The sequence below is a fragment of the Octopus sinensis genome, linkage group LG5, assembly GCF_006345805.1.
Source record: "Octopus sinensis linkage group LG5, ASM634580v1, whole genome shotgun sequence".
In the NCBI taxonomy this organism is placed as follows: Eukaryota; Metazoa; Mollusca; class Cephalopoda; order Octopoda; family Octopodidae; genus Octopus; species Octopus sinensis.
In genome coordinates, this window is record NC_043001.1 from 13272262 (window position 1) to 13285351 (window position 13090).

Here is a 13090-nt window from a genome sequence, read left to right on the forward strand (position 1 = left end):
TCTGCAAAAAATTGAAAGCATTATTATTATTATTATTATTATTATTATTGTTGTTGTTGTTGTTGTTGTTGTTGTTGTTGTTGTTATCGTGTTCACATTTCTGTGATGATCGTTGATCTTTACTGTTATCCCGAGTGTTGTTACACCAACCGTCATTGCACAGGTTCATTAGCATCGCAGTTTATTTTTCCATGAGGTGTGTTCATCCGACAGTCGTCAGAGCTAAATAATTTCTGGGAAAAAATAAAGCTGTACTAGATGTCTAATTGTAAAGAAGGAGAACGAGAGGGGGCAGCGAAGAAGGTACTGAAGAGAGAAATAAAAGCATGTATCGATTGTAAAACTTCATTTGTATATAATCTGTCGTCTTGAAATCAGTAAAGATACTGTTGAAATTTGGGAGATCTCAGAAAAACAGTATTCGGTAACACACACACACACACACACACACACACCACACACACACACATACACACACACACACTCGACATTATAGAGACATGCAAAAACAAATATACATATATATGCATATATAGAATTAAGGCGGCGTGCTGGCAGACTCGTTAGTGCGCCGGGCGAAATGCTTAGCGGTATTTCGTCTGTCGTTACGTTCTGAGTTCAAATTCCGCCGAGGTCGACTTTACCTTTCATCCTTTTGGGGTCGATAAATAAAGTACCAGTTTCGCACTGGGTGGGGGGGTCGATGTAATCGACTTAATCCATTTGTCTGTCCTTGTTTGTCCCCTCTATGTTTAGCCCCTTGTGGGCAATAAAGAAATATATATAGAATTACACACACGCACAAACACACATTATCAGACACGCATACATATATACATATATATGTATAAAATAGTGTACATTTAAACAGGTGTATGAATAGATAGATAGATAGATAGATGCATGTGTTAGAATCTCCAAATGACACAGATATATTTAGAATTATTTAGCGCTGCATTATTAAGCAGATTAAGGTAAGGAGATGCCGATATACGAACCCAAATACGAGATGTTGTATTATCAGTGTTTATATTTTATTTTGGGAAACATTACTCTTATTAAACAGAACATGATCCAAGAGTTTGGAGTGAAACTGTTACTATACAGACCGTTCAGTTATGTAAGAGCTTAATATGTTTCTCCCTGTCTTATATTATGTAATTCTTGCCATCGTTAATACAAAGACAAAAGAAGCGTTTATGTGACTGGATAATGGGGAAATAAAATTTGGATCGGAGACCTAGCAAGATCCCTAGCAAAATAATGGTTTCTGCAAAAACAGAAAACTGAAACACCGGAAAGATATCGGATTATGTTCATTCGAGTGACCATTGACTCGAGAAAATATGGTCCATTTCACTGTCTTCAAAAAAAAGAAAACCCATTAATCTTTTAAAATTTACTCGCCAGCGATTCAATGATAAGATACGAAGAAAAATGTTTCTTCCAGTTTAAGTAGAATGGTGAGGAATATTAAACTACTAAACAGAACTATTTCGCCATCCGTACTTGCATTCATAGAAAAAAAAAAAAACTAATGGCTGTGAGCAGAGAAACAAACTCTAAAAAAGAATTAAAGAAAATGAAAAATCGTTTGACTTTAATAATCTATGAATCAAAATATCTTCATATAATCTTAGAGACTATTAATTAATTCGTTTCGATTAAACTTTTAAAGAAATAGCCTAATAAATTCACCAAAAAAGAATTTTCAACACATCATTTCGTACACGCTTGTATAAAAAAAAATGTTAAAGGCGTAGGAGTGGCAATGTGGTAAGTGGCTTTCTTACGAACCACATGCTTCCGGGTGCAGTGCTACTGCATGGCACCTTGGGCAAGTGTCTTCTACTATAGCTTCGAACCGACCAAACCTTGTGAGTGGATTTGGCAGACAGAAACTGGTAGGCGGCTAGCTGGCAGAAACGTTAGCACCCCGGGCAAAATGCTTAGCGGTATTTCGTCTGCCGTTACGTTCTGAGTTCAAATTCCGCCGAGGTCGACTTTGCCTTTCATCCTTTCGAGGGTCGATAAATTAAGTACCAGTTACGCACTGGGGTCGATATAATCGACTTAATCCGTTTGTCTGTCCTTGTTTGTCCTCTCTAAGTTTAGCCGCTTGTGGGTAGTAAAGAAATACTAGTAGTATTTTGTCTGTCTTTATGTCCTGGGTTCAAATTCTGCCGAGGTCGACTTTGCCTTTCATCCTTTCGGGGTCGATAAATAAAGTACCAGTTACGCACTGGTGTCGATTAATCGGCTTAATCCGTTTGTCTATCCTTGTTTTTCCTCTCCGTGTTTGGCCCCTTGTGGGTAGTAAAGAAACAGGTATTTGTATAACCAAAATATATATTGAGACACTGTTACACATGCTTGAAAACACACCAACACTGCAGACATTCACCAGTCTATATTTGTCATATTCTACCAAGAGGATGGACTTGTTTCATGTTACCAGACACTTATCGTGCCACCAGCCATGAGGTTTGTATATGTGTTGTTACAAGTGACAGAACCATTACGAAATTATTCCGGGAGGTTTAGGAGTCGTCTGCGGTATTGTCAGCAGCAAAAGTATTTATATATTTTGTAGATAATTATAAGGAAAAATATGACACATACAAAGGGTACCCAAATGCAACCGGAAACTTTCTCTATGGGACAAAGCCTTTGTAGTTTAGGTTTCCGCCGCAAGAAATAAAATGATGCAACCCTCAGCATCAGTCTGCCGGTCGGCAGCGTCCACGGAACTCGTACTTCCATGTGGTGCGTTTTTAGTTTGCAGTGCTTCTCCCCTGCTCGTCGATTTTCGCGAAGGCTGAAACGAAGGAACAAAGCGCTTCCATGAAATTCTTTTTTCCGCTGGGGTAACCGGCGGCCGAAACAATTGTCCTGCTTCAAAGTAGCTTACAAACACGATGCCATACGCCAAACACAGGCTTACGAATAGTTCTCCTATTTTAGAAATGGTCACTTGTCGCATGAAGACCAACTTCTTTCAGGACGACCGTCAACCTCCCGAGCGAATGGAAAGCGTCGTCACCAAACAATTAACGAATTCGCTGATTTGACTGGCGTGCCCTGGAATTCCTACCGACGAATTTTATGCGAGGAATAGCGAATGAATAGAGTTACTCAAAATTTGCTCCTCGCTTGTTCACGGAAGATCAAAAGTAGTCACGACTGAATGCGTGTAGTGAATTGAAAGTACAGTTAGAATTTGTTCCGGACCTTTTTTTTGGAAGGTCATCGCTGGTGACGAAAATTGGAACTACAGAATTTGCAGATGTAGAAGAGGAAAAGAAGAAAGTGACGAAGGCGTTGAAAGACATTATTTCACAAGATTTCCAGCACTGCTTCGAAAAGTGTTAAACGCAACTGGACCGACGCATTGCTTCAAACGGAGAATACTTTGAAGGCAATAAAAGTGTAAACCTGTAAAACTAAATGAATAAAATAATAGTGCAAAATTCCGGTTTCTTTAGATGTCATTCGAAGATCAATTACTAATGGTAGTAAAAGTATGAGAAAACGTATTAATTTTGGGGTTGGAATAAAATATTGTGAGCAAAATATACATTAGAAAGAAGCCCTAAAATTAATACTATAATGAATCTGTGTGATATTTCTTTCCATGTTCGACTAATCTATTTGGTATAAGTACATAATTCGAAATATTTGTCAGTTACATATCCATGTAGTGAGAAATTCTAATCTTATACATCAATAATTCATAGTACAATTGAATTTCTTTAATGTGCAACCATTTTCACAGATATCCTTGTATTATATTTTTGTCACATTAATATACGGCGTGTATTGAACTTTCATGTTCCACTTCATCTAAATATCTTTTTGTCAACGTTAGTCTTTTCTGAAAGATATTTTACTTTTGAAGATATCCAACTTCCAATGCAGAAACTTACATGACTGTTGGTGCTCCATTTACATTAATTGATTCCTGCTTCATATGCTATCCATTCCACTTTGTTTGATACGTTGAACACGAAGTGCAACGATATGGCTGCATGAGTAGTCAGCCACAGTTAATATTGTTAACTTACGTGTTAAGACGGTATTAAGCTTTCTTTGTAACTGCTTCTAAAGTTTAGAATCTTATCGTTAAGTAAATCTAATTAGTGAAGACTAATGTCTAAATTCTTACCGTATTAATGGTTGTTAATAAAGTACAGATAGTTAGAATTCATTTTTCTGTGGGCCTATTCTTCCTATCAAATCGCAGAATGCTAGGTATGTACACTTTATCTCAGAAAGTTACAGGTTGTTTCAGATATTCTAAAGGATTATAACGTAATATAAATTCGCATTGAATATATGTTTAATGTATTATTGGAATTCCATACAGATAATGTTTCTCTAGGATTACAAGTGAATGGCAGATTTTGATAAATTGCTCTATTAATTTTTCAATTTGTTTATATGTTTGTAATTATCTCTGATAAATACAAATATATAACCAAGAACGTTAATTCCCTTATATTAGAAGTCACTCCTTTTGAGGCTGATTTGTATAGGTGTCCTATTTCCCACAAATGTTTACAGTGTGGCCGCTGGTGTATTTTGCGGTTAGGTGGACAACACCGCATAACTCACCAACTCATGGCTAAAATTATGTTATTTAATGTGTGCGTGTATACACACCGACGAACGTAACACATCAGTTCACTATCGGCAGTTCACTGCGTAGGATGTCAACGATTTAACCATACTGTAATTCCCTAAAAAGGCGTAATTTTTTACATGTATAAATGAAATCTTTATCTTTATCGCTATGGAGACGATATTCAAATCGCAATACCATACCAAAATTAGAAGTTATGCAAACTCGTCAAAATAGTTAAAACATAGCTACTGTCATAGAAACAGCGTAAATCTCAGAGTAAACTCGTTATTTCATGGAGCTAAATCTCATAAATATTTAGCGAGAAAATATACGTTATGTAAATGTAACTAGAATTTAAGAAACAACATTGATGCCAAATATATTTACCAAATCTATTATTCCCAAATATTGTAAAGAAAATTTTAAAAATATAAAATATAAGACCAAAACTTGCACATGCGTGTAAACATTCATAAAACAAAGACTGTTTCTCGTGTATACAAATATAACTGTATATGTCTGCATGTGTGTGTGTGTGGACGAGCGTGTGATCTCCATTCACAACAGTAGCTGTCGAATACAAGTTCCAATACAAACCTCAACCGGATATATTCATTGGCTCTCCGCTAAGTGTATGTGATATTGAAAAGACATACAATAGGGGCAGGAGTGGCTGTGTGGTAAGTAGCTTGCTAACCAACCACATGGTTGCGGGTTCAGTCCCACTGCGTGGCATCTTGGGTAAGTGTCTTCTGCTATAGCCCCGGGCCGACCAAAGCCTTGTGAGTGGATTTGGTAGACGGAAACTGAAAGAAGCCTGTCGTATATATGTATATATATATATATATATATATATGTGTGTGTGTGTGTGTGTTTGTGTGTCTGTGTTTGTCTCCCAAGCATCGCTTGACAACCGATGCTGGTGTGTCTACGTCCCCGCCACTTAGCGGTTCGGCAAAAGAGACCGATAGAATAAGTACTGGGCTTACACAGAATAAGTTCCGGGGTCGCGTTGCTCGACTAAAGGCGGTGCTCCAGCATGGCCACAGTCAAATGACTGAAACAAGTAAAAGAGTAAAGAGTAAAAGAGTAATTCTGTTACGTTCTTCAGGTGAGAATGCTTTAGTTATGTTTTATATATTTCTTTTGGTCTTTTGTTAATCTGATCTTAATGAAACAACATTGTCGGTGGTTGTTAATGTAACATAATTGATTTCTCTTTTGTTTGTAAATTTAACTTCCTGTATATATAAAAGTGTCATAACTTATATAAAATTGGTGATAAAAAAAAAGAGAACTAGATGACTAAACGACAACATCGAGGAGGATTATGATGCTAATCCTGATGCTGAAATGGGGGGGAGGAGGAGGAAGAAAAGGAGGAAGATATTAACCATAAAGATTCATATAACGATGGTGTCGTCGGTCTTTCGAGTTTAGTCTTCTATTACTTAGAATTGAGTGAAATTCACACCAATTGATATATTATAAATTTGATATTCATGACAATGACAAGTATATTGATGCATGTTGTAGTGGTGTTGATGATGATAATGGTGAAGAGGAGGGCGATAAGGCTGGTGATGATGAGGTGTATGCTGACGCTGTTAATTTGTTAATTAAAGAGATTAATATATTCACACGATATTCTAGAACAAATTTGCACTTTCTACATAATATCCATTAGGTACAGAGATCACAAAATAGATTTTGCTGCTTGTATTTCTTTTCTGGATGTTAATGTCATTGTTGAATATTTTGCGCAGAGTGTATTGCCGTAAAGCGAGGATCAATACAATTTAACATCTGCAACCAGATTTTCAAAGTGATAGCATGGCTTAAAAATGACACACACCCTCTTAATAAAATTTGACTGAAAGGTTGGTTTCCCCTTAGAAGAATATTGAACAATGACGCCATTTAACGTCCATGTGAACATACAAGCCACGCATTGTTTTACAAAATATGAAAAGAATTTTTCTTGTAAAAATAAATTATGAAATTTGTATTCCATATCTTTTGAAATATTTTTATTTGTTTTAAATTCTCTTTTAAGTACAATGAAAATTCAAATAAAGTTTCTCATCATTATGACAAGAAAGATAATTTGAAAAGTGTAGGAATTGATTGTTTTTCAATAGAACTTATAGGATACACTTTTATAGGCAGAAATAGGTAAACAATGGTTTTTGAAGTTCGACTGGCGACGCTGTAATTTCACTTTCTATTCATTCTAGTCTATTTTGCTCTCGAAAATGAAAAAAATGCATTGATACATTTAGAAAGCTGCAACGAGAAGTCCCAGAAACAATATAATATGGCACCTCCATGATATATTTAGGCGGATTTTGCACATTTTAAAACTTACTGTTTTAAAGTATCACTGATGCAGTTTGACAATTAGAAATACAAAATAATTTGCGGTGTTAGATGAACCGAGATGTCAGCAGATCTCATCAGAAGTGAACTGTAACGACAAAAGGATTACGAGGTTAATATTTTAATCGAATGATTATTGATCCTTCAGAAGTATTGGTACAGTAAATATGAGTTATGAAAAACATGTTTGATTTAAGTTATTTAATAAGCATTTTCTCCAATTACTGCGAAACGAAACATTTTCTGACTAATATTATCGATGATTGTTTAAATGATTTCATAAATTACTTTCTTGAGAACAGCTTAGATGATATGCAATGACATTTTGGCCATCTTGTTTTTACCATGCTCTACATGTAAAACGACGCTCATACGAAAAAATATATTTCATCAATGATTGCTAAATGAAATAATTCTTACAATCATTTCCTTTTTAGCCATTCAGGCTCTTCGTAACAACATAATGTGATTTTATTTTTATTTCAGCCACTAAAAACAGCTAAAAGTAATATTAATGTAAAACAAATTAAAATGAATAGTTATTTACAAACGAAACAACGTTACATAATCTCTGAAGACATATTCACAAAAGCAGATACATTAATACAATATACTTTTTCCATTTAATCTCCTATCTACTGCGATTTCTTAATATTTTCTGTTTATTAATTGAGCTATAAACTGTAAATACCTGAAGATATACAATTGGCTATTTGAATATATTGTGCGGACATTTTGGAAAATGAGGTCAAATTCAACTATTGCATCTATGAATGGGAAGCATTTAATTTGTATATTGAATTTATATGGGAAAAAGCAAAATTCTGTTTCCTTTAAAATAATATGTTCTTGAAAATTGAATAGAACATCATGTTCCAGATATAATATTTCAATGAATATTTCATTTAGATAATAACTGTTGAAACTGTCATAACAAAAATGTATACACATATGTATTGCCTATGTCTTTGATATGTATATTAATAAATTTTCATTGAAAAAGAGCGAAAAGCATAAAATATTCATATTTGTATGTGTGCGCGTGTGTGAGTGTATGTACGTATATCTGTATATAGATATATGTGCGTGTGCGTATATATGTACTGGTTTGTACTGGTTCTTCCAACAATAGATGAAAATATTCTGAAATAAAATAATAATACTTTGTTGAGTATAATCTCACCAACTATTCTGAACGTAATATTTATGTGTGCCACTTAATTCCTTCTTTAATAATTTGAATCAATTGATTTCAAACCGACAACTTTTTTCTATAATTCCAAAGGTGCTCGCTGTTTATGTCAGAAAGTATATGGTGTGTTTATCATATGCATGCGTCTTTCAAATTTTTATTCAACACATATGGAATCTTACAACTGTTATATATGTGTTTTGAACATGAACTTTTATTTTACCTGAATTTATTTTACGAGTTATCTCTCATAATTATTTAACATATGAAAGCATGTCTTTTTTTCCATTTAAATATTCTTCATTATGATTTCTTTTTATAGACTTATATCGCCCAGAGATCAGCAAATGAAATTAGGAATAAGATGCGATGTATAGTATGCTTGCATCATTCATATCATATGAAATATAAATTTCGATTCAACAGCCATGTCATTCATATTAAAACAAAGTCCAATCGCTTCATGATTCAAGGTTTAAAGCTTACTACTGATATCAGCTTCAGAAGTGTAAAGCTAGACTTAAAATTACTAATCATCAAAAAAAAAATCAATGTAAAAATGATAGATTCTGAATGTTTTTTCCGAAACCAAAACGAATATAGTGGTACTTTGTTCCTTAAATAAAAAGTTATTTCTTTTTTAAAATTATTTTTTGTTTATCGTAAATGCATTTTACAAATTTACAGAATGTATTTTAAATGTTATGTTTATAAAAAATATTTTTAAAATTTGGTAAGTTATATTCAATTGCTGTCATTCATATTTTTTTTTCAATATGTACTTTTCTAAGAACCCTCTGTATTCATTCAGATTATTGTTTGAAAACATTTTCTTTGGAAACTAACGATCATTGCAATGTACACAAAAATAGGTCTCTCATTTCCCCGGCATTCAATCACCAAGATTCAAAGGAATCTTGAAAACACGTTGCGAGGCATTTCTGTTGTATATGATGGTCATCAAAATTTATTTTTAATATTACTTTATCGAACACTACTTGTGAATATTAAATTGAAAGTGAAGATATTAGCCTAAATAATAGCGCCTTTCTTCATTTCTTTTCTAAAACTTACGTGCATACAAACACACACACAAATACATTAATGTTCGTTTTTGTATCGAATTTTATATCAAAAACCATTAAACATTAAACTGAAGGACTAGTTATTACGTTATACTATAGTAAATAAATGTTAACTGATAGCTTCGACCTTTTAACTTTCATCATATATATTCCCGTAATATGTTTCAATGCATACACACACAAACACATACACACACACACACACACACATACACACACACACACATATATATATATATATATATACGTACACATAACACACGCAAACACACGCACACATACACATAGACTAAAGTACTCTAGTTGATGCTCCCCGGTAGATTTTAATGCTAAATATTCAGGAAATACCCGGCAGTACAAACATAAAATTTGAAATAAATGCTATGGTGACTTTTTCTTCATATTTTCATTTGTATTTTAAGGATTTTTTATAACATTTTCTAATATAAAGAACTTACAACCTTTCGTGTAGAAAACATTCGTGAAACATAAAATCATAGCCGCATACACACACAGATATTTATATCGTTTATTTGAAGATCTTTTAATGTTGAGTATTCGGTACCTTCCAGAATAGATTGTACCGCTTTTAACCTTTCTTAAATGCTTTCCCTAAACTAATACATGCAAGTATGTATATATAAATATACACAGAATATAGTGTATATGTAAATATATACATACATACATATATATATATATGTATATAATATATATATATATATATATATACACACGTCTACCCGTCTATCCATCTGTCTATCTGTATATATAACATTAATTAATAAGGGTAGAAATTGATATTAATGAATTAAAACTAATGGGCTGGCATGTTTAAAAATCTTCGGATTATCTGTATATATATACAGATATATATACATATATATATACATATACATATATATATATATATATATATATATATATATATATATATATATTATATATATATATATATATATATATATATACGCAATAATAATAAAAAAGTCGCAACAAAAGATTGAAGCCTCGGTATTAGGTAATTTGAGGATTATTTATATATTTCATAATTCAGAACAATCAGTAAGTTGTGAGTATATTACTCGGAGTTTCAAATGCCAGAGCGAAGAGCTACGATGCATTCTCGTCGGCTATTAATGGTAATAGACGCAATCAAAAACCGTTGAAATATGTAAGATAAAAAATACGTAATCATATTCTCACATGCCATAGACATACAACTTTCTGATGTATTTTAATGATGGAACTACCTGATGCTAGTTTAGAGTTTCCTTTATCCCTACCGTCGCATTTCACTTATTTTATCCCTATAAACTTGATTATGTTGAATAAATGTTATGAACCGATATTTCGAGGCATCGGGACACTTCAGTTTTATGCAAGTCATGATTTGTAAGGATACAAGAACAATTACTACAAATGAGATGATGGGGTGGTATATATTATCCTTAGATAACATTCGCTGCAGCAAATCTTGTAACAGCCCTATAAACTGTTGAGCACATTATTACGCATAGGAAATAAAGACTTACACTGGCGTACCATGAAATGAATTTTTTGTGTCAATATCTGGAATGTACACCTCTAGCATTGCTTTATGTCAAGTGGTCGTTAATTTTTTAAATCATTATCCTCAAAACACAATCTGACAATATATAGAAAACTAATTTTAATTTAAGGAATATCGGATTTTTGTTTTTATTTATTTTTGGTTAAGATAATATTAGTGATCAAAAACATTATTTACGTCGTGAAATTTTCATTATTTTCTAACTACCATCGGTCTTATAATCCAGGTTCGTAAAACAAATTTAAGCTGAAAACCACTTAACTTTGATTTCCCTTTTGTTTTGATATGCAGGTAATGACTTTATAAGGTAAGGTATAATATCCTATATCGGTTATAATTATGACAAGGAAAGACGTTTTGCGTATACTCATTGCGTTCTGGTCGAAATAGATGTTGCTTCTTTATATAAATTGCGGAATTTCTTATGGAATGATGAGAATGACATTGTCTATAACTAAAATAATAATAAATACAACCCGGCTGAGAAAAGTTGTTATATATATATATATATATATATATGAGAGGTATTGGTATCTAGAAGACTCAGGTGACAGGTAAGGCTATGTCAGTGCTATGGAAGGACTGCAGTTAAACTCTCGGTTCGATAATGATACGAGTGAGGAATCTACTGCCGGTCTTGTATGAGCATGTATATGTTAAATAAAATACGACAACAAAGCCAAGGCTGTATGGAATTTTCAAGACATTTATAAAAAGAACGTTAGTATTATTTGAATACATAACGTAAAAGAAATTAGAATATTTAATAACTAAACTATTTTGCATACTTAAACCAGACGTAATAAAGTATATCTTTTAATCTACCAATTTTAATGAGGTATATTAATTTACGCATTTCATAAACAATCTGTAGATTACAGATCTATAATGTTACATTTTGTTATGGTGCAAAATAAACAGATATTTATCAGGTATTATGAGATAAATATCTATAATAACATATTCAAATATTACAAATGCTTTTACAATTAGTATTTCAAATATCCATAAAGATTAATTTGTAACTCCAAGCAATCATAAGACATCCGAGACTGCACAATAAAGCATATTTAGAGTGCTATTTTTCTATTAATATATATGGGGGTGGGTACGGAAAATTAGTGTTTGTAGCAGATTCAGATTTTGGTAGAAGGACAGCAATTATGGTGGTCGATTTAAATTGATTACATCGATACCAGCGATCCACTGTTGCATAATTTATTGATCACAAAATCATGACAGGAGAAGTCGGCTTGTCCGAAATTTGAACTGGGAACATGAATAGGGGTGAAATGTCGCTAAGCATTTTGCGCGATGTGCTGACAATTTGCACAATTTATGTATCATATTATAATACATAATATATTAAATGTGGATAAGACGGTGAGCTGGCTTAATAGTTTACGCGCCGCACCAAATTCTTCGCGGCATTCCGCCTATTTTCACGTTCTAATTTCAAATTCTCCGAGATCAATCTTAGCCTTTCACCGTTCCGGTTTCTGTAATATCAGGGAAGCATTGTGTCCGGTGCAAACACTTCTCTTTCCCCCGAAACTGCTAGACTTCTATCAATATCTAAAACTAATATATCAAACGTTCGTACTGTTATGAAAATGAAAATATATAATACATTATGTATATTAATATTAATTTATTCTTTAAAGTTTGTGCGTATTATAAGAACTGTGAGAGTGACATTTTGGACAGGGTGGGTATATGTAGCCGCGTTTGTTCTTCTTTTTTGATGCTTCATTATTGATGGATATAGAACAAACAATAAACTTAATCACGTTATGATTGTAGAGAGCGAAAAATAATATGCTAAAATATGGAATGCTATAAAGAAATGAATGAAATAAACAGGAAAAAAAGCTATACATATTTATAAATACTACACATATTCGGAGAAATACTTAGGATTCTGAAGAAAGCTAATTAAGTTTGGTGACATGGGTTTTTAGGATGGCTGAGTGAAGTCAATATATAACATTGTTCAGGAGTTAAAGAGTCTGTTGTCATCGTGCAGAATAATGTATTATCTTTAGCAGATAAATCGTTTAACTGGATTCATTTTATGTTGTATTGTGTTCTTTATGCCATCAACTAATTTTCCTTTCATCAGTTATTACCACAATCTTATATGTGATTAGTGCAAGTTATGTACATGATACTTGTATAAGATATTTACCGTAGGATTCAGAAGAAAATACTTTTATCAACTTTGGATTTTAATTACG

The 13090-nt window shown here is 32.8% G+C and overlaps 1 long non-coding RNA gene across 1 annotated transcript in view; it reads left to right on the forward strand.

Annotated features, from left to right (window-relative positions):
* Window positions 1-11404: 11404 nt before the first annotated feature.
* Window positions 11405-13090, forward strand: part of LOC118763574 — a 2001-nt gene continuing 315 nt past the window's right edge. Inside the window, exon 1 of the long non-coding RNA XR_004999323.1 lies at window positions 11405-13090. This exon is cut by the window's right edge and continues 119 nt beyond it. This is a non-coding gene — a long non-coding RNA (uncharacterized LOC118763574).